We start from the raw sequence: 27,943 nt of genomic DNA on the forward strand, positions 1-27,943 counted from the left end.
GATAGATAGATTCTTTATTGTTACATGCAGCCGTCCCAGCCAACCGAAGCGGCGGGGGAGGGGGGTGGCGGTTTGTTATTGCCAAGATAGCCTCATAGAGGTTGGCAGAGGGAATTTGAGGTTTCCGACTGCATATCGTAGGAGCTCCATGTGCGGGGCAAGAAGGGTGGAATAGAATAGGAATCGGTGAAAAAAAGTGAAAGGGAAACAGGCACGGCTTATGTGCCATAGACGATGCCCGATGAGATAAAGCTTAGTTTTAAAGCACCCAGGAAGCAAGTCTTTAGTTCAAGGTCATCATATGTAGCCACCACTTCCATTATATATGTCCTTTCCCAATTTCTGTTAACAGGCACATACTAGGAAGGCTTATCCTGTTAGTGCTAGGCACTGACTGGAAATGACCATCTGAATAATATTTACCTGAATATTTACCACAATAGTTACTTACCTGATTTCTTACTTTAACTTCGTTATTTGGTTTTCATTGTAAGAATTTATTTACAGTTCTTGTGAACTGCACTGATTTTTAATGAATTAGCAGTATTTGTTGTTGTTGTTTAGTCGTTTAGTTGTGTCCGACTCTTCGTGACCCCATGGACCAGAGCACGCCAGGCACTCCTGTCTTCCACTGCCTCCCGCAGTTTGGTCAGACTCATGTTTGTAGCTTCGAAGACACTATCCAACCATCTCGTCCTCTGTCGTCCCCTTCTCCTTGTGCCCTCCATCTTTCCCAACATCAGATATTCTATAAATAAATTAAGGGGCAAATCCGAAGAAAAGTATTTTTAAGGCTGAAATCCTATCCATACTTGTGTAAGAGGAAGTCCCACTGAACTACTTTTGAGTAGACATACATAGTTAATAAAGTAACTGTTAATAAAGTAACAGCAATTATTATACTGAAAGTGATCTAAAATATGGCATGTAATAAACCATATATATTTATCAGATAAATAGGACCATCCTTAATATAAATAGTAATTGCAACACCATCATGCTGTAAAACACTTTATAATAAGAACAACTAGCATACAGCTTTTACTGTTTGACATTTTATGTTTTTATATGTGCTGGAAGCTGCCCAGATTGGCTGGGGAAACCCAGCCAGATGGGCAGGGTATAAATAAAATTATTTATTTTATTTTATTTTATTTTATTTTATTTATTACATGGGAGTAGCTGTGTGGTACTCCTATAATGCACACACCCCATTAAGATAGAAAGCATACTTAGCTCAATTTTTATTAGAATATACTTTGATGAAATCTAAGTGGTGGGTTGCATCACTCTCATAAGATTTTACTGTCTACTGAAAAAAACTAATCAAGGTGTTCCAATCAGGGGTGTAAGAGAGATATCTTTGTTAGATCTTTGGAACTGCAAGTACGCTTGGCTGTACTGTGCACATTTGTTGCTTAAGAAAACACTAAATGGAAAACACAGATAAACTGTCCAACGTCATGTTTTACCAACAGTTCTGTTAATCCAGGAGAGGCAAAATAGCGAGTGGTATATTGGTAATTTGGTACTTAATCTTGCAGTGTAGTATATACTGCTGTCTACTACTAATGCCTTTCTGCTTTTTCTGCACAAGACAAACATGCTAGTCTCTCTGCAATGCAAAAGAAGAGATGACATAAAACTGTTATCAGAAAACACTAGGATAACATTTTACTCTCCAAGGACATTGGCCACTTTCTTGGGAGACTCCAGCATGCAGTTGCTGCATGAGAACCAATAGTGATGCTTGATTCTATGTATTTTTGTCTGAATAGAGACAATTGTTTCCCGTCCCATTGCAGGTATTAGCTTAGCAATGCTAGCATGATTTTTATCATTTGTTAGGGTTGCCATACATATGGAATTTCCTAGACATTCAGCCCTCGTAAGCAGCATCTGGGTGGAAATCACTTAAATGTCCGGGAATCTCTGGATGTATGCCAGCCCATGTCAGTAGTGTAGATTTTGTGTTCATTTCATTTAAGAAAGCTCAACAACTTTGCCAAAAACAAACAAAAAACAAACCCAAAACTTTTGTATCCGGATTTTCACTTTTTGAAATATGGCAACCCTAATTTATTACCCCTGTAATAACTTTTCATAAAAGTTACTGCTTATTTTGCACACATTTCAGCTCTGATTTGAATGGTCACAGGCTATACTTTTGCATTTTCTTGCCCTTCACCTATTACAATATTTATTTATAAAAAATATTTAGCACTGTATCATAAAAATATATCACAGCATGCATGCATGCATACATACACACATACATACATACACCTTTACCTGTCAATGATTATACTTTATGCATCTGATCAAGTGGACTCTAGCTTATATATTTGCCACATTTTTCCTTGTTGCTTTTGATGTTCTACCCCTCTGGAAGTTTATTTCAAAATACTGTGCTACCGCAAAAAAAGAGCTTCCGTCTCTGCCTATTTTCATTTTCTCCTGCAATCTTATATGCAATTCCATCCTCTCATCCTGCATATGATAGATTCTGCAGATTGTGGGGAACCTTTTTTTTATTATCTTGGTTACTGTGGGGGACTGTGTTATATTATCCTCAGTCATTGTTGCTTGCGACCGCCACCTAGTGGTGCCAATTACAAAAAACAACAACTATGGCCATCTTAAAACAAGAGTCTCCCACTCCGCCCTGCCCCAACATGCAGTTCATTCAACTGGGACAAAGCTTTCCAAACTTTTCATGTTGGTGACACACTTTTTAAACATGCATCATTTTGCAACACAGTAATTCAGTTTTACTAGCAAAACGGAGGTTAAACTAACCCCTTCCCTGCCCCGGGAGGAGCGTAGGGAGTATTTGCGTGACACACCTACACACTGCAGGCAACACACTAATGTGTTGCAACACACAGTTTGGAAAGCTCTGAACTAGGTGTATGAAACAATCCTAAGACCTTGCAGGGAGAGGGCAGAGTATCTGACACTGTTGGGTATGCTTGTATTGGATGCTGTTGACAAGCAGTAACTTTCTTGGCCTGAAAAGGGCCTAGTTTCATTTCCATCATAAGCAGAAGCTCACTACCCTTCCTACTGAAGGCTCCTTCTCCAGAGCTAGAATATGCAGTTCAAAATAATTTTGAAGTCACTTTTACATTTATTCTAACACAATGCTGTGTTCACTGGCAGAGGAACGGGGGTGCGGAGGAAGCGGACCGTCCCCAGCATCACTATTCCGGTAGGGTGCCATCACGGCGCCCCCAACACTCGCCACGCACCCCCCCACGCGCTGGGCGCCACGGCCCCAGAACGCGTGCCACTCCCTTGCGGGCGGCGTACCAAACCCCTGGGATGCACGACACGCCCCCGTGGCATCAGCCACGCCCCTGCCTGCTCTCAGCCCTCAGTAGTGGAGCATGCAGCCTCACCACTGGCTGTGTTACCTTTGGGGGGGAAATTTGGTTCTCCATATGTGCACCCCAATCCCTCAATTTATATGCCACTGCGGAAGAAACACAATTAAAGATATAGGTTGGCTGCTACTAGCACAGGATGCATTTCTAAGGTGCAATCTATCTCCAAGCATAAAGCAGGGCTTCTTAACGTCTAGCAACAAACATTATGGCCAAGTCTACCTGGAAACCCTTTTTCTTGTGGGGGCACTCCCACCATTACTTAGTTCAGCGGTCAGAAAACTGAGGCCTGCGGGCTGGATCAGGCCCAATTGTCTTCAGGATCTGGCCTGCGGACTGTCTGTGGATCGACGTGGGGATTATGCTCGTTTGAGCTGCGCCATATTTTTTTCTGTACCATTCCATTTCCCCCACCTCTCCCTCACACATAATGCAGCGGCGCCTCCTCCCTCCCTCGTCCTGGCTTCTCCCCGCCCTGCCTAGAGAAGGAAGAAGGCAGGGTTGAGTGCCATTTTAAGCAGCCCTTCTCTGGAGCCAGCCCTTTCATGCTGCTCATCTTCCCTCTGCCACCGCCCTGGCGCTCCTGTGGGCCAGAGAGCAGAGCAGATGAGCTCGCTATGCCTACCCACAAGAAGCAGAAGCAGCGGTGGTGGTGGCAGCCCCTGGGAAGGTAAGCGCAGCAGTTGGGGATGGGGTGGGGGGAGGACTACTTGCCCCCTCGCCTCTTCTTCCAGCTCCCCCCCCCAGTGCCGCTTCTCCGGCCCGCCACAAGGTCTGAGGGACAGTGGACCGGCCCACGACTAAAATTTTTTGCCAACCCCTGACTTAGTGTCTCATAAATCACATGAAGAGTTGCAGGGCCTTTTTTCAGCCAGAACTCACCAGAACTCAGTTCTATCACCTCTCATGTGGGTGCCATGGCCATTATAAGAGAATAAGGGAGGCGTTCATGGCGAGTTGTGGTACCTCTTTTTCCAGAAAAATAGCACTGCAGAGTTGTTTTGAATGCTCAGAGGAACTCATAGGGCAGGACTCTGGAAGGAGAAAGGGGGAGGGATCTGGAATGGGTATATATGCTTGTGCACATGATTGTGAACTCGTGCATGCTTTTTGTGACTTATCACACTTGCTCCTTCTACCAGTTCATGGATGGCCTTTTCTCCGAAACTATTCCTTGAGTGTCTGTTGACTCCCACTTCCCTTTCCCAGGCGCAATATTTTTCCCACCCGAGGGCAAAGCCTCATAAGGCTACAATTTCATTGTCACCACAGAGGACCCACCAATTATTTAGAAGGTTCAAAGAAAATATAATGCAGCGGGCATTTGCCAGTTTCTGAGCCCACCATCCCAGCCTCATAATGTTACAGCTCTACAGAATCTCTTAGAGCAGATAACAATCAACTCTATAGGATTTTGCCAACCAGACAGGGCCCTTTTAACGGGAGCACTGAGTACGGTTGTCATAGGCCTTTTACACCAAAGGCCTCAAATATGAAGAGCCCACAGCTTTGTTGCTAACTCTCAGAAACACAAGACACAGAGGAATGTCCAGGTTCCTCAGTGCTTCTCTCAGCAGCTGGGCTTGGCCTCTGCTTCCCCTCACAAAGATCATCCGCCCCACCTGTCCTGTAAGGAGGAACAGCAGGACCAGACGCTCTGAGGCAATGGTATCAACAGCACCCTTGTGAGACCTACCTGCCATGATGGCAGCGGATGATTACAGCTAGCCCCCAAAGGCCAAGGCCTCACACTGTAAAACCAGCAACTTAGGGGCTGCATTTACAGCCATTTCCAGGACAGCTGGGTCACTAGGCTACTCTTGAAAGGCTGCCAAGACCCGCTTTTTGAACTGTGAGCTGCTCATTTCCATGCAAGCTGGTAATTGAAAAATCAAGTTTGATGCCTGAGCTTTCCTCTACTTTCCCTGTTCCTTTTTCTGTTGTGTCATTTCATTTTTTAAGTCGAAGGGCAGGTTCTCTCTCTCTCTCTCTCTCTCTCTCTCTCTCTCTCTCTCTCTCTCTCTCTCTCTCAAGTTTTCCCAGCTGACAATAGGTATAAGATGCTTTCAATGAACAAACAACCCTTCCCTAAATTCAGGTAACTTGAGGCCCATAAAACCTAATGGGGAAAATCACGAAACAAGCTCCATAATAGGTGATAATGTCCTTTTGGCACCACAAGATGAGCAACAAGACGTGATGGCAGGCAGTAGGAAGAGCAAAAGCCCAGTCCAACCAAGTAGTCAGAGGTGGCTGCATACTTCAGGAGGCTCTCTGTACCCCTCAGTGCCAGGCTCCTGACTGACCAGCAGATACAGAAAAAAGAAGAGTGGGAACAGTTCAAAATGGACACAGCCAACAAAGACACCAACAGATGGGCTAAGAGGAGATACAAAGATAGTAAATGAATGGCGGTGCCGGTTCCTCTGTGGAACCAAGGTAGGAAATGGAGGTGGGGAGAAAAATGGAGGGCCCAGAGGTGTAATCTTGAGAGGAAAAGTGTGTGTGTGTGTATGTAGCATTACTTTTAATTAGAGATGAATTGGGGGAATTAATTGGCTTGTAATTTTTATTTAGAGATGAATTGGGGGAATTAATTGGCTTGTCTTCAGTAAAATAGGTGTTGTGTTTGAGCAGCAAATGGGGTTCAAATGAGTGGCCTTGTGTTGGAGGTTCATATGTAGCACCCTGCTTGTGGTTAACGCTTAGCTGGAATGAAATATTCAACGCAGCAATAGAGAAATTAAAATAATAATTTATTTGTCAGACAAATAAATATGAGGCACAGTGGTATATGGTTACCAAGCTCTGGCCTGGCCTCCTGCCATTCTGGCCAGCACTTATATTTCCTTAATCCAGCCCCCTTGCTCCTCCTGTGGCTGCCTCTGTCCAATCAGCCTGGTTGAAATTCCTATTGGCTGTTTGCTAGAACCAATCACAAAAGATACACCCATTTCCTCTTGTCCTTTTATGGGAAACAAAAAGCTATATATTCTTCTATCTATAAATGACAAATAAGTAGTAATATATCTTACATGTGTCTCAACAAGGAACCTTAATTACCAGCTCACCTCGCCCTATTGCCCTCCAAAACAAATGGTTTAATCTTAAATTTTTATCTTAAACAGATGTTAAGGATCTTGAGTTCACATCATCATTGAAAGATCTCCTTCTCTTGAAGGTCTTTTAAACAAAGGCCTGACAACCATATGTGTGCTCTAATGATGTTTCCTGCTTGGCAGGGGGGCTGGGCTGGTGGCTGATGGCCCCTGTGATCTCTTCCAACTATATGAAATAAGAATCTAGCATAAGGATTTAACATTTCTTAGCTTCTAATTCCTTTGCATAATTACATTTAAGCCAATATATTTAATACATAACATAGATAGCTTTTTAGAAGAATAAACCTTTTCAAAGTAAAAAAAGGAAGGAACATTTTACAGCCTCAAAATAAGATAGAAAGAAAACCTCTTCTCCAGCCAAGCCAGTTGCCTTTTTCACTGCTCTTGACCTTTCAACCTTAGGAAAATATGGCTCAAGTTTAATGGGAGGCACATGGTTTTATTTTACTATTTACCCACTCTTAATTATGTTTTTCTCTGCTTTTTTATCTTCTGTAATATGTAGGGTCAGTGTAACCTTGGCTGTCAGCCTGTAATTCCCTTTGACTTTGAGAATTGTTTTCTGCTATAAATCAGGGGGCCCCCTTGTCCAGGAGAATAAACATCTTGCCAAGGTTCTTAGGCAGCTGGTCTTCTGCCTGGCATGAACATTTGAAAATCTTTAAGCTCATTTTAAAATACAGGCCCTGATCAAGCCTTAATAAAAATGCAGGCTATGATTAGATGCCTCACATATACCACATCTCTTGCCTTTGATCAAGGTTCTTGGGCAATATATTTACTGCTTAGCCTCACCAGTTTGCATTTTGTATAATGGATGCTTTGCTGTAATATTAAATACTGTGATTGTTCGCCACTCCCCCTCCCCCCCACCCGAGACAGCCATTTTGTGACTGGCTGGGTCGCCACCATGGCAGCCATTTTGTGACAGCTACCACCCAGCGTTTTCTCAAAATGGGCCCCTGCAAAATCCCGTCTGTAATATTGATGTAGTTTTTAATTATTTTAAAGGCATGTATACAATAGAACTACCTTCTCAGCCTGTGAGTATGTAACACTCTCTGCTCATGTGTGACTTTAAGAGAGATGAAACAAAAAAAATTCCTTCCAGTAGCACCTTAAAGACCAACTAAGTTAGTTCTTGGTATGAGCTTTTGTGTGCATGCACACTTCTTCAGATACACTGAAACAGAAGTTTCCAGACCCTTCTATATAGTGAGAAGGTGGGGAGGGGTATTACTCAGAAGGGTGGTGGGAATGGGTGATTGGCAGATAGCTGTGATGAGCCTGTTGACGACTCTTAACGACTGCTGTTTTCTGCTATAAATCAGGGGGCCCCCTTGTCCAGGAGAATAAACATCTTGCCAAGGTTCTTAGGCAGCTGGTCTTCTGCCTGGCATGAACATTTGAAAATCTTTAAGCTCATTTTAAAATACAGGCCCTGATCAAGCCTTAATAAAAATGCAGGCTATGATTAGATGCCTCACATATACCACATCTCTTGCCTTTGATCAAGGTTCTTGGGCAATATATTTACTGCTTAGCCTCAACAGGCTCATCACAGCTATCTGCCAATCACCCATTCCCACCACCCTTCTGAGTAATACCCCTCCCCACCTTCTCACTATATAGAAGGGTCTGGAAACTTCTGTTTCAGTGTATCTGAAGAAGTGTGCATGCACACGAAAGCTCATACCAAGAACTAACTTAGTTGGTCTTTAAGGTGCTACTGGAAGGAATTTTTTTTGTTTTGACTATGGCAGACCAACACGGCTACCTACCTTTAAGAGAGATGGTTGTCTAATGCTTTCTATATAAAAATACCTATTCTAAATTGACTTATTTCAGATAAAATATGTTTAGCATAGGATATGGGAACGCTAAGACAAGTGAATTAAAATTTGTTTGTATTTGAAATTTTAGAGACATAACATCTTAATACTGCTTCTGACATCAATATATATGGACTAAATGAGCATTTTCCTCGCTCCCATCCTTCAGTTATGCAAATATTTTTTTGAATGACATTGACAGTAGGCGGTGGTCAAATGCCTCAGGCCTTAAAAATGCACTTAGAGTACAAAAGTCAAGCGTTTGTATATATTCCTTCTTAGTCTTGCACTTTAGTAATAACCAAGTCAAACTATTTGACTGTGCTCAGAACACTTTAGTCCCTTTTTAGAGGGGCCTGCTTTCCACAAACACCAAATGAGTGAAATGACTCTAATCCATTTCTAAGATAGGACATGAAAGCTTGGGTAAACCGGTTTTTGTCAGTGATGTACTAAGCAGGCCTCTTTTGTAACCTATAAATCAGGAAATTGTCTTTAAAAATGCCTTGAAGCCATCAATACGTTCCAAGCTCCTTTATTTGCACATATTTGCATTTGAGCTTATGTTACGGTTAATCATTTCAAAAGGTGTATTATTACACTTTCCCTGTAAGCTATTTTTATAAAGAAGGTTGAGGATTTAATGCATGCATTTGAATCCTGGTGTGTGTTAATAAACCACAAGGCATTACATATATTTTGCTAAACTCATTATATTGATAACAGTGCTTGGTGACAATGAGAAACACAAAAGGAAAGTCTGTTCAGTAAACTGCCGAATTTAGGCTATACAGTGGTACCTCGGGTTACATACGCTTCAGGTTACATACGCTTCAGGTTACAGACTCTGCTAACCCAGAAATATTACCTCTGGTTAAGAACTTTGCTTCAGGATAAGAACAGAATTTGTGCTCTGGCGGCGCGGCGGCAGCAGGAGGCCCCGTTAGCCAAAGTGGTGCTTTAGGTTAAGAACAGTTTTAGGTTAAGAACGGACCTCTAGAACGAATTAAGTACTTAACCCGAGGTACCACTGTACGTCTATTTACACATTTTCAGGGGCAAGCCTACTGAACACAGCAGAACATACGTTTGAGTAAAAATATTCAGATATAGCATGTTATGAAGGACTTAACACTTTTCCTTTTTCAAAATTGTTTTGTTTTCTTCTGGTTTATTGGCATACGTAGCCCATGCATCTGCGTAAAGGGAAAGAGGTAGAGGTGATCTATCATTATCATTATTAATTTATTTATACTCTGACTTTTTCCTAGATGGGACTCAAGTCTACTTACAGATAAAAACAGGAATCACTAAAAACACAGAAAATAAATCTTAGGATAATTTTCTGGTTGTATTGGAACATTTTCTGGTGTTATAAAGAATTATCTAATTTAGCACATTTACTTTTACCTGTATATTAATTAATTAATTAATTAATTCCACTTATGAATAACGTCCCATAAAGTATCTCAAAGTTATTTCACAATAAAACCATCAGCAATAAAACAAGTACACCATTTCATTTATAAGAACAATTAAAACCACTTTCATTATGTAAAAACCTTTTCAGGTCTAGAACAGATAAAGACTAGGGTAAAGATCTCAATTGAAAAGCTTATTTTTGAAGGAAGGTCTTCAATTAGGTCTTGAAAGAACAACAAAGATGGTGCCTGTCTGATATGTACTGGGAAGGAATTTGAAGTAGGAATTAGGTGCCACCATGCCAAAGGCTCAGTTCCTAAGTACAGCATGGATGTCCTGATGAGGCAGTATCTGAAGGAGGCCCTCTACTTCACAGCATAGTGGTTTGTTTGGTAGAATAAACCTAAACAAATGGAAACTGCCAAGCTTGCCATTATATTTGCATTTGGCATCCAGTCATTGTTACTTATGAACTTAGGAAACAGATTTTTTTTCCCCTGTGGAAAAAAACAAAGCACTGGAAAAATGTCCACCCCATCTCACTGGCCTCCTCCCACCATGCTTTTATGAAGCCATAATGCCTTTCAGCAGACAGAAGGGCTGGATTAATGCTGGTAACTCCAATATTGTTTCCATTTCCTGGTTTGCTTCCACCACCTACTTCAGTATACAAGAACTATGGGCTGACGCCCCTTCTAACTTCATTCACCATCTTCCGCATACCACCTCTTATTCCTCTGAAAGGCCCTTGACCCTTGCTCCTTGCCGAAGTCCCCCTCCCCTCCCCTGAGTCCCCCCCCCAATAATAATAATAATAATAATAATAATAATTTATTTATACCCCACCCATATGGCTGGGTTTCCCCAGCCACTCCGGGCGGCTTCCAACAAAACACTAAAATACAATAACCTATTAAACATTAAAAGCTTCCCTAAACAGGGCTGCGTTCAGATGTCTTCTAAAAGTTTGGTAGTTATTTTTCTCTTTGACATCTGGTGGGAGGGCGTTCCACAGGGCGGGTGCCACCACCAAGAAGGCCCTCTGCCTGGTTCCCTGTAACTTGGCTTCTTGTAGTGAGGGAACCGCCAGAAGGCTCTCGGCGCTGGACCTCAGTGTCCAGGCAGAACAATGGAGGTGGAGACGGTCCTTCAGGTATACTGGACCGAGGCCATTTAGAGCTTTATAGGTCAGCACTTCATAGGTCAGCACTTTGAATTGTGCTTGGAAACATACTGGGAGCCAGTGTAGGTCTTTCAAGACCGGTGTTATATGGTCTCGGCGGCCGCTCCCAGTGACCAGTCTAGCTGCCGCATTCTGGATTAGTTGTAGTTTCCAGGTCACCTTCAAAGGTAGCCCCACACAGAGTGCATTGCAGTAGTCCAAGTGGGAGATAACTAGAGCATGCACCACTCTGGCGATCTCCATATCTCATCTACAATCTTGGTGAACCCGCAGCACCACCAGAAGCCCAGCTTACTCACCAGCTATGCCCCTGTCTGTGCTGCTGTGCTCAACCCACCCACCACGACAAACGCAGCTCACTTGGCTTCTTCAACACCCTCCACCAAAACCCAACCTGCTCACCCACTGCCCTTGTTGCTCACCCACTCTGCCACTTCACTGCATCTCTTGTTCATCTGCTCTGCCCCCGCCATCCTTCTTGCTTGCCCTACTGGCACAAGCCACAGTTGTTCACCCCACTATCCCACTTGCTCAACCTGCGTGCCTGTCTGATGCTTCCCTCAACCTGTACCATGCACAGTCCATCGTTAGCATGGCAGTGGACTAATGCAAATATATTATAGAGCAAAATATTGCAGAGGTACTGTAGTATCATTTAATGCCCCTGAGGATTGCTGGGTACTGAGGCCATGAGGTCAGAGGCAATTGTATTTCATTCAGCAGAGCTTTACTGCTACTGAAGGCAAATGAGCATAATGATCACAAATCCAATACATCCAGGATTGGCACTGTCCATAAGAAAACCAGTTGCAGCAGACTTAACTTATACTTACAATAACTTATAATAAGTCTAAACCTTAACTTGCAGTGAGAAGGCGGAAAATGAGGCAGAATGGCTGGCGCAGCAGTATCTTAAACTGCAAACCACACCCCCTCCAAGCCGCCCGGTTGGGCGCTTACCTGTGGGCATGGTGCGCCAGCCAGGTGAGTGGGGCAGGGGGCATAACGCCCCCTGTGTGATGCAGGAATTGCATCCCGCCCACAACACCTCCCCTCTTGGAGGAGGAGAGGCTTAAGTGTAAACCTTAACACTAAGCATACTATGTACAGAACAAGAACAAGGTATAAATGGGACATCAGCATAAGCACAAAAAGTAACAAAGTAAATAAATAATGCACTTCACAATGCATAAATCACAGATCACAAAGGCATAATTATTCCAAGGATGAAAAATTGTGCCAGGGAACATTTATTTCCTATGCACACATGACACTTTAGTCACATGCCCAAGTGACATCATCCTGGGCTACTTTGGCTTTGTCACATGTGTTCAAACCTATGCAAGGCAGGCAAACTGCAAAATTAACTTTTGAGTGTCTGAAAGTAAATCTGCCTGCTTTAAGTTATTAAAATTTAAGTCTTAAAATTGATCCCACGTAGATTCAACTACAGTGGAACCTCGGTTTATGAACTTAATCCATTCCGGAAATCCGTTCTTAAACCGAAACCGTTCTTCAACCAAGGCGCGCTTTCTCTAATGAGGCCTCCTGCCGCCGGTGCCCTTCCACCATTCGGATTCTGTTCTTAGAACGAGGTAAAGTTCGCAAACTGGGACACTACTTCCAGTTTTGCGGAGTTCGTAAACCAAATAGTTAATAAACAGGGCTGTTTTTAAACCGAGGTACCACTGTAATATGTGTAACAATTTGCCTTTCTTATGTAATGACACAGACAGGATATTGACCATTGTTCTCTCTAACTACATTACAGAGAAGCTCTAAGTTACCCACAGTTACAATGCTTGCTGTTTCCTTTTGTGACTTTTTTGCATTTTCCCCACCCCATATTTTGTAATGCTCAAAATGTATCATTTATTAGATAAGCAGGACATTTATAACAGCCTGGTTTGTTTTTATATGATACAGATCTGTAGTATGCTTAGCACAGCCTGTTCTCTTCTGTTATTGTTGCTGTAAGTTTGGTATTATAAAACATTTGATAGCAAAAGATTATACAATAGTGAAATTTATATTGGAATTCACTTCAGTTGGCATGATACATAAAGGTAAAAGGTAAAGGTACCCCTGCCCGTACGGGCCAGTCTTGACAGACTCTGGGGTTGTGCGCCCATCTCACTTAAGAGGCCAGGGGCCAGCGCTGTCCGGAGACACTTCCGGGTCACGTGGCCAGCGTGACATCGCTGCTCTGGCGAGCCAGAGCCGCACACGGAAACGCCGTTTACCTTCCCGCTGGTAAGCGGTCCCTATTTATCTACTTGCACCCGGAGGTGCTTTCGAACTGCTAGGTTGGCAGGCGCTGGGACCGAGCAGCGGGAGCGCACCCCGCCACAGGGATTCGAACCGCCGACCTTTCGATCGGCAAGTCCTAGGCGCTGAGGCTTTAACCCACAGCGCCACCTGCGTCCCACTGGCATGATACATATTAATCACAAATCGTAGCAGCTTGTAGCCTTTGAATACACCATACTTTACTCTGTTTTCAAATGAATGCCTCTCACATGTGGTAATAAGGTTAGCTTGACATTTCCTCATCCAGGAAGGTGACTGCTGCCTGCAAGTGATGTAGAAGCCATAAAGTGGAAGGGCACTGTTCTAAAAAACCTTCAAATGCATAATACAGAAGCTGAGCCTCATGTTCACAGCCAGGTTCTCCCAACTACTGTTGGAGGCAACATACCTCTGAATAGTAGTTGCTGGGAGTCAAACAGGTGGAGAGAGCACTGTCATGCTTTGGTCCAGCTTGAAGGTTTCCCATGGGCATCTCATTGGCCACTGTGACTAGATGGGCCCTTGGCCCGATCCAGCAGGGCTCTTCTTGCACTTAAAACACTGAGCAACTCAGAATATTTCATTCAGGCAACCTCCGGCAATATTTTTATTATTGGTAGGAGTGTTGGTTTTTTATTGACACCACCTCATATTGACATTTGATACCAAATGGCTGAGTGGGCAGAAGAATCTTGAAGCTTGCTATTGGCTCTTGAAAACTACCACCAGCCTTCTTTTTTCAGGAGTGGGGGAAGCTGTGCTAAGTGGCTATTGACCTGCCTGAGGGGAGAAGTGGGGAGAGAATGAGAGTTGGCTTGAGGTCTTCTTGCCTGTATTGTTTTTAACACTCAATTGGAAGCCACCCAGAGTGGCTGGGGAAACTCAGCCAGATGGGCGGGGTATAAATAATAAATTATTATTATTATATAACAACAGTGCTGATTGAAAGGTGCTGCATAGCAGCAGAAAGGCAAGAAATGCTATTCCTGGAGACCTGTGCGCTTAGCACTTGTGACCTGTCCCAGAAAGAAATTGCTATTCTACATATCCCAAAACATTGTATGGTCAATACATGATATTTACTCTCCGATGAGTATGAATACATGCCTTACTAATTTGCATTATTTGCAACTACAGCAAAGATCTCAATGTTTTTATTTTTTGTTTTTTAAATAAACTTGGTGGGCTGTAAAGGTGATTTATTAATTGGAATAAAGTAGAGATGAACCTGCAGAAGTTATTATTAAGGATTTATTTTAGCTATCCTCTGTACATTAGATGAAAATTGGGAAAGCTTTATAGCTCGTATATTATGCCCATACAGCTGCTATTATTTAGTATTGTATGCAATGGCCTTTGGCTACATCTACAAGCAGTACATATTTATTCTATCATCAAAACCTGTGGGAGTGGAAAAAGACGTCTTCCGCTCCTGCAAGAAAGAGGAAGAACCTGAGCCACTAGGGTGATGACTCCATTTGTAATTTTCTGACACAGAAATGAATGGAACTTGTTCAGTTTTGTAGCAAGCTGTTTTCAGAGACATAATTGGAATGGGGGGTGGACTGCTTCCACCGCTGACATTGGGGTTACTGGTGTCGGGTGCCAGTTTTCTCCAAAATGTAACAACGCAGCCTCAGCTTCCTGTTAAGTTATTAAGTGGCTTCCAAGTAAATAAGCTCAGACTGTGGCACAGCTGAGCCAGTATTAGGCAAGTGGATTTGGCCCCCTCAGATGCATTCCGAGATGCAAGTCTTTTTCTTTTCCCTAGATCTAAAAAAGGGAAAAATTGGGTTCCATGGGCTTTAACTGGTGGTGCAGTTCAGGTACAGTGGTACCTTGAGTTACAGATGCTTCAGGTTACAGATGCTTCAGGTTACAGACCCAGCTAACCCAGAAATAGTACCTCGGGTTAAGAACTTTGCTTCAGGATGAGAACAGAAATCACGCGGCGGTGCGGCAGCAGTGGGAGACCACATTAGCTAAAGTGGTACCTCAGGTTAAGAACAGTTTCAGGTTAAGAACAGACCTCCAGAACGAATTAAGTTCTTAACCCGAGGTACCACTGTAATGGGAAACCTGATACTGTCTCAGTATGTCTTGGGCATTGTGTTAATGGACACAATGCAAAATGGGGTTTTGCAGAAGGTTGTGTTGGCTTGAAAAGGCCAAGGTAGTCTGAGTCTACCCACTACTTTTCCAAGGTACCTGCTCTGTTTATTCTATTTTTTCCTCATACTATTCTTCCTCACTGCTTATGGCTACCATCCAAGCTAGAGGTGTTCTGCACCCTGCAGTCCTAGGAGTAGGTTTTGGACATTCGAGATTGGAGATTCAAGAGTTGGTAATGTGCTATGTTCAGCTGTTTGTTATTAAAGGTAGTTTGAAGAATTCAGAACAAACATTTGTTTACAAATTTTCTTGAGAACAATTCATTTTTGCCAAACATGGATTTTCTGTCTCTTTAATATTTTTAAATTTTTAAATTATTTTTTTAAAAAAATATTTAGCAGTAAGGTCCATTGCAGCAAATAACATGCTGATATTTTTTGAAGTAAGCATTTGGTAAGTTCACTCCTGCCAACGTATCTTTTTAGTAAGAGCATTATTATTTCAGCTTGAAGAAGAGTCTTTAGATTTCAGTTTAATTTTTGTGTGCCATGAGCTGCAAAATCTGATCCAGCTATAGCATATTTTCCATAACTAGGAGATTGCTATTCTCTCTCCCCCAGCCCCAAGAAATCTGTCAGCCACAGATTTAGGGCCTACTCAAGAAATCAAAGCAAATTCAACTCCTGGACCTAGGAACTCTCTCACTCTGCACCAGATTGACTGAAAGATCAGAGGTTAGAGATTGAGAATAGGCTTTAGCCTATCTCTTGTGCTTGACCCTAACCCTTTATTTCAGGGGTGGGGAACTGGATTCATCTGGTGGTCTGGATTCTGACACCCCCCAACCACTGCAGCCCACTTTGACAGGGGGGTGGAGCTTGCCTCCTGCCAATCACCTGATGTTTTCAAGTCAGGTAAAGTGCTTTTCTTTGCAGACCAGTTTGATTAACAAAGAAAAGAGTTATTTTGCCTGCATGGTATGAAATCAAACCACATGAGCAAAGTAAGTAGTGCTTGATTTCATACTGCATAGGCAAATGAAGCATTTTCCTGCAGAGCTTGCTGTATCAATCAGGTGATGGCATTGACATGAAGACCTGCTTTAGGTAGGGTTCAGCTGCATTACAAAGTTTCTATTTAGGAACTCTGTAGTGCAGTCTGTCCAAGCAGGATTTGCTGATACTGTAGCACTAATCAGGTTATTGGCACTTAACAGCAATCCTTCTTTGCCAAGGAACAATTGGTAGTGCAGTTTACGACCTACACTTGTTTCTTTACAACCGTCTTCATCTGCTCTACACATGACAGCAGATATGCGCTTTGGAGAAAACAGCCTTGCTGGCCAGAGGTTTCCCACTGTTGCTTTATCTGGATTACTAATACCCTTGTGAGCTGCATGATGGGAGATTGGGTCTAGACCCTATCTATACAGTATTTTCCTTACCAAGAAGTTGCTAGAAGGTTTCTGAAGAGAGAAATCCTTTCCTTGCTTCATCATGCCAGTCATTTCCTCCAGTAGACCAGCGTCAGACTACATAGTAGCCAATAAGCTGTGCTTTTAGTTTTTATTGTATCTGTCTTACTGCACTTTCATATTTTTTTAATGATATTGTGGTATATAAGTATTTGTATGTCATCTAGGTCATTCCCAGATTACCTATCTGTTCTAACAGCTGCTGTGGAAAGGAATTAGCAGACCCCTGGAGCCAATATAGCAGGGATCAGCAAACTTTTTCAGCTGGGGGCCGGTCCACTGTCCCTCAGACCTTGTGGGGGGCCAGATTATATTTTGGATGGGGAAAAAATGACACAAGAGCACCACAAGCCCCGGTGGCTGCTTATCTGTGTCTTGCGAGCAGCAGGGGCTGGCGGTGGCGGCAGGACGATGAGCAGCGCGTGAAAGGGCTCCGGAGAGGGGCTGCTTAAAATAGCAGCCGCTCGAGCACTGCTGCTGCTGGCACAAACAAAGCCCAGCCCCTTCCTCCTCTAAGCAGGGCAGGGAGAAGCCAGGAGGAGGGAGGGAAAAGGCACTGGTGCCATGTGAGAGAGAGGGAGGGAGAAGGAAAGAATGCGGGCGCTGGTGATCCACACGGCGATTCCCGGACTGTCCGTGGGCTGGATCCAAAAGGCAATTGGGCCTGATCCGGCCTGCGGGCCTTAGTTTGCCGACTCATGCAATATAGAAATCTTCTGACTAGTTGAAGTGGCAGTCACAATATCCAGTTGGAAAAGAGGCATGAAGAGAATATTGTATGCCTGTGACTGCACTTCTTTCATAGAGCCAATGTAGGTTGCCTCCTCTTATTAGCCACTCTTGTTCGAACTCTTCTCTGTCATAGTCTGCTGACCTAACATAGCTACAGGAGGAAAAATTGGATCTTATTCTGGCTCATGTATTATAAATATGATTGTTGTGTACATTTCAAGTGTAGTATGTCATTCATCTGCAGGTGATAGTGATGGCTAAGCGTGAAATAAATTGGCTTGAGTTTTAGATTTTTAAGAGAGTGGGGGATGACAGAAAATGAATATTCTCCCCTGTAACAGATGTCAGCTACACACAGGTCAGATGGTGCCAGCCTAGTAAGTTAACTGAAAATGAAAAGCAAAGATACACTCTATCACAGAATAAAATTAACATTGCCCTGCATTTCTGAATGGATGAGATGTTCCATTAGGGATTTCAAATTCATAATGTGATTCCACTACACTCCCTTAGGACTGACAAGAATGCAAAGAACCATGTACAGTCTCTCCATGCATAATTTTAGGTCACGAATCTTAAGCATCTGATGCAGTCAAGGAAAGAAAAAAGCTCCACTAAAAACCCACTTTATCCCCCCCCCCAAATTGCTGGAAATATGATATGAATGAAGTGGCTTTGATCTTGGTAACATAGTAGCCCTCCCCACTTTTTACTAGCACTAAGGGCTGCATGGTTACAGAAGGCTGCAGGGCCAAGGGCTGCTTTTGTGCCTACCCATGAAGTTGCCTCCTAGCCACCCACCCATAGCAGAATAACTTCAGAAGTGTGGAGCCTTAACTCTCTGTCTAGAGTCTGATTTAGATCCCTGATCTTCCAGTGTTCTAAGTCTTCCAGTGTTCTAAGTCAGGTTTCCTGCTTGGCAGGGGGTTGGACTTGATGGCCCTTGTGGTCTCTTCCAACTCTATGATTCTATGATTCTTATAGGGAACGTGGGGGGTGTGTGTCTTTACTTACTTCTCTATAATGGCAAAGCCCATCTCCCTGCTCCAGTGGTTCTCCTAAACTCCTGCCACCGCTACCATTCATTTTTTTACTTCCTCTGATCCTTTAACTTCCCAATAACCTAGTTACTGTGGGGTATAGGTGTGGTATAAAGCCAGTCAGATACAAATATTATATTTAACAAGGTATTCATATTTGTTTATTAAAATATTAAGTGCACAAGTACCGTATTTTAAATGATCAAATGCCTTGTTAACTTGTTACTGTCAGTTTAAATTCTACCAGCTTCCATTCAACTATTAATGTTGAACTAAGACATCTTTAAGGAAGCAGTTAGTTACCGTGTTAAAACACTTTAGCCAAATTTCCCTCTTATTTTCTCCATTGCAGATAAGTCTCACCATAACCTTGCGCCCACTTTCCCAAAGCCAGACGCCTCACGTGGCCAGCTTTGGGAAGACAGCACAAGGACTAGGGTTAGGGGTGGGGTCTTGTTGAATTATGGCCTCTTCCCCCCCCCCAACACAACAAGGCAGTGTGTGGTCTGCAGGTTTTGTGTCAAAGTACTGTTGTAGCCCACTTGGTATGGGAAGTGTACTACGTGAAACACCTTGAACTTCACTTGTTAAAGTCCTATAGTATCTATTAACATTAAGAAGGTGACTGAAAGCACAGCCCTAACTGTTCATTCAGAAGACCAATTGATTTCAGTGGGGCTCACTACATAGTAAATGTAATTAGGACTTATTTGATGCACATAATAATAATAATGAACATTAAATTTTGACATTATTGCCTCCCCATTCTCCGTGGGGCATTAAAAGGATATATCTAATTTCTCTGGTATTGCTCTGTTAAAGAAAATACTAAGATACAGTGCTCCATATCACAGAAAGTGTAATGGGCCATGCATTGATGAAACATGACATAACATTACTCTAAGCAATAGGTCAGAAATAAAACATTCTTGAATCCGATATTCTGTCTATCTTAGCTGGAGTCAGTAGCTATCACCATCTGTGAAATGCTCACCACTTATAAAAAAGATTCATTCAAAGCAGTGAGCATTTCACAGATGGTGAAAGTTAGGAGCCATTTGAGATGCTCCAGACTAGGAAGGCTATCTTATGTTGCATTTAAGTCCATTGCTTGTCCTGAGAATTTTATCAGAGCGTTGCCGCCAAATCAAATCATTGATAGGCACAGTATGAACACAGGAAGAGGAGACTAGAATAGACGTAAGGCAGTTGAATATATATTTTGGTATAACAGTCTTGTATGTAGACCTGAAAGCCCAAGAATTACAAAAGAACATAAGAACAGCTCTGCTGGATTAGGCCAGTGGCCCTGAAAGCCAGTGTGTTTCCTCACCACTATATAGCTAAACAGTAAATCAGGCAGGGGTGCCAACTTGCCCTCAAGATTGTGGGTGCCCACTGCCACAACGTGGACGTGTGACATCCCACTCACATGCCTGCGGTTGGAAAGAGCTGCTCATCTTCCTCTTCCTCTCCGCAACCAGTGAGGCACCCTGCCTCATCATCCAAGGCCCCCCCCCCCAGAAAAGGGTAATTTGCTCGCTGGCTGTGGAGGCTGAAGCTGAACTTATTTGCTCTCAGAGGCAGTGCCGCTGCCACCTGACGGCTTTTCTCATGGATTTTGTGGGTGTCTGGCAGCCACAATTATATTATTGTTTGTGCCCAAGCACCCACAGCCCCTTGTAGTTGGCTCCTATGATGTCAGGAATGGAAAACTTGTAGTCCTCCAATTGTCATTGAATTCCAGTTCCCTTCAGCCCCAGCCTGTGAAGCCATTGGTCAGGATGATGGTGCAACAACTTCTGCAATGTCACAGGATCCCATCCCTGCAATTTTATTTTATTTTTAAAGCATCTTCTATAAACTTGCATGTGCTGTACAGTACCCACCTCTCCACTCCCAAAATTCATTTTAAACAACCAGGAATCATGTTGCCATTACAGAACAGAATTTAATGCTATAGAATTTAAGTGAAGGAGTCCAATGATATTTACTCATTATGTAAACAAACAATAACACAACTCTCTCGCTGCTCAGGCAACCAATAAGGTAAAAGTTACCTTGTATATTATTTTGTGGGTACTAGTTTTGTGAAATGCTGTCTCATTTACTAACCCATTATAAGCAGAATAAATGAAGCAGGGAAGCTTTTTAAATGCAGTGGTACCTCGGGTTAAGTACTTAATTTGTTCTGGAGGTCCGTTCTTAATCTGAAACTGTTCTTAACCTGAAGCACCACTTTAGCTAATGGGGCCTCCCGCTGCTGCCGCGCCGCTGGAGCACGATTTCTGTTCTCATCCTAAAGCAAAGTTCTTAACTTGAGGTACTATTTCTGGGTTAGCGGAGTCTGTAACCTGAAGCGTCTGTAACCTGAAGCGTATGTAACCCGAGGTACTACTGTATAGCTCTACGTTCCACTTGACTATTTTAGGCATTGTACAGCTAACAGACAAGCTAAAAGAACTGCTCCTGTGGATGTTGCAATTTTTAAAGCTGGGTAACAAATAATGGAAATGTGCTAAGCAGGAACCTAGAGCCCAGAAAAGCTTCCACGAGGCTTCTCTCAACACATCAGATACTGCACTTATACCCACAAGCAAATTTGAAGCAGTGGAGCAGACAGAAAACTGCACCTACCTGTAAAAGAATTATAATACGTCAGGAATACTTCTTGCGGAATACTTTATTGGTCATGGCATTTCAGTGGTTTTCCATACATTTGAGACACAGGAGGACAAAGGCATAGCATTGCTAAGAATATAGTTCCTGATTTTCTTGACACTCACTGTAACTCTTAGTACAATTTGATATTTTCCAGAAAGCCACCTGCTTTCAATTTGCATATTTAATAATCAAGATTGATCATTATGTGGTAGACTTATTGAAGGGGTACATCATAGGTCAATAGTTTGATGGAAATTGCTAATGAGATTTTTTTTTGGGGGGGTGTTGTGCAGCAGTTTTCTTATTGAAATCCTCCCCTCTTTCAAGCAGCACCTGTTGATTACCCATGTAATAAGATCCTCTGTTCAGCACACTTCCCTCTGTTGGTGGGAAATGGCAAAACCACAGAACTAGCTATGCTCTACAAACATCAGAATTCCCCTTAGAAACCATGCTTTCCAGATCAGTGGTGGATCCCTACAACCTAAATAAATATGGATAAAAAATAACCTTGCTCTGTTGTTTATTGAGCTGCTTCAATTTGGCAGAGGTTGGGAGGGAAGACAATGGATTCTGGATATTAACATGTAGATAATACTGAGTTCTAGAGAACACCACATGAGTACAAAAATAGCTTAAATATTCCTGGGTGAAATATCTGTGGCATTTGCAGGAGGGCTGAATGTTAGGATCAAACTAGATGTGACACTAAACAAATAATTAGTAACAACATCTCTGTGTTCAAAGCATAGCAGTACAGACTCCTCAATTTCATCTTGACTGTTGTGCACAGGGAGGTTTAAGTTTTTTCCCTCATGACACAGTCTGAACAAAAAATCCTCCTCCTCTATGTAAGACACCACTGTCTGGTACACTACCTGGCATTTTATGAAATAAAGGTGGGTTATGAATGAAGATAGATAATTAACTACCATCCACCGAGTGGCATCTTCATATAGTATAAGCCTGGCAAAGAGATTTGTAAAGCAATTATCTCGTGTGTGAACCAGCCATTTAATAAATTCTAAATCCTGGATATTTATTTAATACTACCCTACATGGCAACTGCATTGCAAAACTGCTTTTACATAAGAGCTGCTCCACACAGTAAACTCTGTGTGTGAGCTCAGTGCACAGGTTAGCCACTGCCCTCCGCCACCATCGTGTGGTTTGTCTCCAGAGCGCTGCTACTTAGTCTAAACAGCAGTCTGACATCCCAGTGTTGGGATGAGCCAGATGGTGGGACTAATAAATGTAACAAACCAATACACATGAATGGCTCGCTGCACTTAATTGGGTCCTGAATAAACTTTCAATATCAGAATCCTATCTTGTATCTTGCTGATGAAACACCAGCAAAATCCCCAAGGAACTAATGAGAACTCCAGTTTGCAGAGTTGATGAAAACATGCTTCCCTAGAGAAAACAATGTTGATGACAATGTTGCTATTATGTTCTTGCAGAATTAGAAGTTTGCCCACCTATTATCCTTACTGTATAAGCAACTGAAATTATCTGCTCCTTGTGTGAAAGCCCAATGGAATGCCACAGATATGCTTAGTTTCAGGAGATGTGCATAAAACCTGGAATTCGGATTGTGGGTTTCTCTACCTTTTAAAACTCTTTGGCAGCTAGTCAGACTCCAACAGAGCAGATAAAATCAGAGCACCAACCCTGTGGAATCCAGGGGACCATGACAATGGAGCATCATCAGAGTCCCAGAATAGGTCTAACCAGTGGTGCTTCAAACCATAATAAACTGCTAATTTTGCAGTGAATTGAACACTCACCACTCATCTTACTTCTCACCACCATTCCAGAGAAAACATGAAAACCAGACAGAATTGGAATATAATTTGCTGTCAGAGCATCAACTCAGTGCATTAGTGTATTCATTTCAGCGCATACACCACACTGATCCCTATCTTAAACTGGGATTAGGAGGACTGGCATGGCTGGCACAGTTAGTGCTGGCATCATGAGCAGGCAATGGACATCTGTCAAAGCCCATACCCCTACAGGGGCCCACTGTCAACCTCTTCAGCTGCCCGGCCTTGCTGCTTCTGTGCTTTGCTATTCTTTCCCCTCAAAGCAAGAGAGCAGTGAGAAGAGTGAGAAGAGTGAGAAGATGGAGCAGCATCGTCTGCTTGCCTTGCCTTCTCCCCCTCTGGGCAACTGTGCTGATTGTGCCAAAGGACGAAGGACTATAGCTCACTGGTAGACAATCTGATTTGCATGCAGAAGGTCTAGGTTCTAGGAAAGACTCCATCTGAAACCCTGGAGAGCTGCTGCCAGTCAGTGTAGACAATGTTCCTGAAGAGAAAGGGAGGCAAATGGGCCTGTTCAGTGACAGGTCTCCCTGAAAGCATCTTGCCTAAGGGCCCTCCAAAATCTGGTGCGAGTTCTGGACACAGTCCAAGCAAGGAATTGCTGCAGGAGTTTTTATGTGAAAACTCATGCAGCCTTATACAGTACTTCAGGGATGGGAAAAATACTTACTGCACTTCTGCTTTGTCAGGGTCAGTTAAGAGACATTCAACAATGAATGTAAAAGATAAACCTTTTACTGGTTGCTACTAATTCAAGCTGCATGTATGAATATTTCATGTTCTCTCTTATATGCTAGTTTTCTGTGTATAGTGACTTTTGGGCTGGGTGGGGAGAAGTATTCTCACTTGCGGCCTGACGTCCAGGAAAAGCATTTTCACTTGATAAATAGGTCCTCAATTATACAAACTGTAAGTTATCATCTGGATGCAATCTGAAATACCACAAAACAGATTAGGAATTTCTGGAAACACCAAAGAAATGCACACACCCCACACCCACACTTGTAAAAATTACCATAAAATGTGTATTAAATTGCATTACTGAAATAAACTTTGAGCTTTTTGCATATTGTTACATAAAAGGAGTTTGCAAATGTTCCTGAAAAATTGCCTGCATATTTTGTGAGGAAAACAAACGTGTTTGGGCTGCATTCTGCAAATCTGACAAATTGCAATCGAATGGTTTTATTACTGAGTTGATTAAAATATTCCAAAACACAAAACATGCAGGGAGGGGAGAGAATACAAGCCTGGGCAAAATTCTCACAGATCCTCAGATTATCAGCCTTTGTGTGGATATATAGAAAATCTTCACACCTTTTGGCCGACAGCACATAGAACCACCCACATTAACCAGTCCTTCATTCTTGACAGAATAAAGATGACTCACCAATTCCTCTCATTGATTATTTGCATATCAAACAAGCTAGATGGAAAAAGTGAAATAAAAAGCTCCATGTGTCATTGGATTGCATTTTATAGTAAAATTTGTTTTTATTTCCTGCATCTTTTAATGCTGATAGTGCATTATTCTAAATTAATTTTATTAGTTTTACATTTATTAGTTTTATTATTTTTACAAAAGCACCTTAAAGTAATGTACAATAAAGACATACATTAAAATCAGCATAAAACAAAACCAAGAAACATCTAAAAGACAACCATAGTTTTAAAAAACAGGATTAAAACAGTTCTCACCTGGGGGCTACTGGTTTTCCTGACGCACTCCAGATGTCAGGTGAAGGGTTTGAATCTCTAGGTGGGCAAAAGCACTTTAAAAAACATTTAAAAGTGCTCAAGGAGGAAGTTGATTTTCTAGATCCATTTCCATTGGGGTTTAGGTCCCGTTTTGGCACAAAAACAGCTTTGGTTACCCTAATGATCTCTGTTGGGAGAGAGACAGAGGAATGTGCCACTTTTAATTCTCATGGACCTCTCAGTGGCTTTGATACCATCAACCATGGTATCCTTCTGGATCAGCTGTCCAGGTTGCGGGTTGGCAGCACTGCTTTGCAATGGTTACAGTACTACTTGGTTGGCTGCTTCCAGAAGGTGATGCTTGGGGAGTGCTATTTGGCCTCATAGAGTCTTCAATGTGGGGTTCCTCAGAGTTTGATTTTATCTCCTATGCTGTTTAACATCTACATGAAACCACTAAGTGCGGTCATCCATTGTCAGGGACTGACTGGATGAAGAGGAGTGGTGGGAGGCACCAGTCAGGGAACTCCCAAGGGAAACCCCAGAGGAGGAAGTGCTCATAGCTAGGGGATTGGTGGTGGGACACTGAGGAGAGGTCAGAGGGAGAATAATTGGAGGAAGGGATGGATGCCGAAGGGGCAACAGGGTTTATTGAGCAGGAAGAACCACTGACAGGGAGCAGTTCAGACTCCGAGGCTGAAGTGGAGGAGGAAGGACTCTCTCTCCTGCTGCGACGAGCCTCCCCTCCCACTTGGTCTCCAAGAAGGCACTGAATAATGAGGAGGCCAGAACAGAGACCAGAGGTGCACAGACACAGTTTGAGACTGCTTGGGAAACATCCAGGAGAGGAAGAGTCTTAGAAAGGGTTTAAGGCAGGGACCTTTAGTCCTGGAAACTGCTCCATAGAGGCAGGACCTGCTGAGAAGTGTTGCTGTGTTGTCTGCTGTTTCCTTGAATAAAGAGTTAACTGAAAGGAGACTTCCGGGTTAGCGCCATCGACAAATGGCAGATTCCTTCCAAGCTCCGGAGGGAATCGGCTCCGCAGGATCAGGTTTTGTCCGCGGCGGCGACGCGGGGACCCTTAAAAATCACAGGCGCTGATGCCTGTGAATGTGGTGACTCGGCGGGCACCATTTGCGCCCCCCCAAGCTGCGAAGGAGCCTTTTTAAAGGCTCCGGAACGGGGACGGGGTGCGGCGCGGTGCTGTGCTGTGAGTAGACTACTCCTTCTGCGGAGTGAAGCCGCAAGCCATTGTCGGAGAGCGCCGACTTTTTCTTTGGAACAATTGGACTTTAAAGAAACAACCCGTGAGTAGTATGGAATTTGGAATTTAAAGAAAATTTTGTTGAATTAGGAACGAGTAGGGAAGGGTTAAAAAGGAAGTCCGCCCCCCCTCTTTGTAAATAATCTAAAGCAAAGGACCTGCCATCTAAGGTCGAGAGAATTCTTTTTTTTCTTAAAAAAAGACTTTAACTTTCACAGTTTGACATTATAAGAAACTTTACTGGAGGATAAAAGATTAACTTTGGGAGCTGAAGTTTCACCCCCCCCGGACCCGGGAGCATCCCGCTAGAGAGCCTGTTGATGAAGTACTCAAGAGTCTGACAGCTGTCAAGTTAGCTGTCAGAAGGAAAAAGAGAACTTGGTTTCTGTTGCTTCTGCTGGTTATATTTGTTACAATTTCTTGAAAATAAGGAAGGGCTGATACAAACTAACTTGATTTTTGGATTTTTTAGCTGAAAGGTATATTAAGGAACCAAAATCCCCCTAGAGGGGGTTTGGGGACATTACAATGGCTGGAGGAGGGAAAATCCAGGCTGAATTGGATAGAGCATTTGTTCTCTTGGGAAAGTTACAAGGCCAAATCGATGCTTTGGCTATGAGCGTCGCAACTTTGGACTTAACAGTAAACAACATGGTTGAACCTGATAAGGATTTGAAGCAGGAAGCCTATTCAATTGGACAATTAGAGAAACTTGAGAGCCCTGAGAATATGGAAAAGGAGACATATGTTTCCCCTGAAGAAAAGGAAGGAGGAGCCGCAATTCTGCAGATGTTAAAGGAGAGCTACAATTTGTGGCCTGACATGATGGCAACAAAGGAAAATAAAAACCTGATGAGGAAAGCCTGGCCTGAATTGGAGAGTGGAAAACTGAGACATCTCCTCATGTGGAGATCTGAAGACCGAAGGATTATAAACTTGATTAAGGTGGAAGTTGGAACTTTGGGGACATTTGGACTTGAAAGGAGTACGAAACAAGATTTGGAGTACCCCATAGGCTTTACTTTTAAGATGGAGGTCTGGCTGGAAGAAATATGGATCCCGTTGGGCCGGAGCCGCTCCGAGATTTGGGACTTAACATTAAGGACTATCAAAAAGACCAGCAGAGAGGAATTGAAAGAGATTTAAGAGCCTCAGATGTGAGATCCCCAGGCTAAACAGTATACTGAGACTGATGGACACTTGTTGGGACTGAAACCGGGAAAGGGGTGGGTGGAGTCTGGGAATCCAAAGGGTATATAACTATAACTTGTTTTGTTTTTATCTTGTTTTGCTATCTGTATAGAATTTGGGAAAGTCGTGGAAGGGAAATTTTGGTCGACTTTAGGAAAAATGTTGAAGAATGAGGAACGATGTATAAGTATTGATGTTTAAGCTTGGATAAGTTAAAATGGTTTAAATTAAATGAAAATAAGGTTTGGAAAAATAAATTGAGGAAATGGAAGAGGAGGAAAGGTAAAATAACAACATGTTAAAATAAATTATTAAGTTAAAGGTGAGAAATAAGTAATAAGGATTTGCTGAGTTAATAATGAACTGGAATACAAAAGGGTGAGGTGAGAGGAGGTCCGGGAAATAAGTTAATGGAAATAAGTAATGAAAGATACTTTTTTTTTTTTTTGGTATTTGTGTTATTTTTTGTGTATTCTTGTTTTTTTTGCTTGGGTTTTTTTGTATTAATGTGGAAAAATCTAATAAATATTTATTTAAAAAAAGAGTTAACTGAAAGGCCTTGTGCCTTTCATACTGACCTGCATCTGACTCCAGCCCTGACATCCAGAGTTTTGGAATATGCTGTCAGCAATATGCAGATGGCACACAGCTCTCCTTCACTTTTACATCTCCAGGTGTGACAGTGGATGTGCTGGACAGTTGTTT

General features: G+C 42.7%; 1 protein-coding gene and 1 long non-coding RNA gene across 5 annotated transcripts in view; both read left to right on the forward strand.

The window, feature by feature from the left end:
- The first annotated feature begins 43 nt into the window (after nt 1–43).
- LOC307220281 lies at nt 44–1,524 on the forward strand. Its single transcript, XR_013840814.1, has 2 exons — nt 44–549; nt 744–1,524. It is a non-coding gene; the product is annotated as an uncharacterized lncRNA (long non-coding RNA).
- A 1,809-nt stretch (nt 1,525–3,333) lies between these two features.
- LOC307219805 (NXPE family member 3-like) overlaps nt 3,334–27,943 on the forward strand; it is a 53,317-nt gene continuing 28,707 nt past the window's right edge. The window contains exons 1-2 of one of the 4 annotated variants that reach the window (XM_079983290.1): nt 7,475–7,551; nt 12,387–12,540. The gene's annotated coding sequence lies outside the window, so the exon portion shown is untranslated. Of the gene's footprint in view, nt 4,057–5,423; nt 5,826–7,474; nt 7,552–12,063; nt 12,541–27,943 lie in introns of those variants that run through there. The other 3 variants (XM_079983289.1, XM_079983286.1, XM_079983288.1) reach the window with 3 other exon arrangements.

The sequence above is a fragment of the Podarcis cretensis genome, assembly GCF_951804945.1.
Source record: "Podarcis cretensis genome assembly, chromosome: 7".
Lineage (NCBI taxonomy): Eukaryota > Metazoa > Chordata > Lepidosauria > Squamata > Lacertidae > Podarcis > Podarcis cretensis.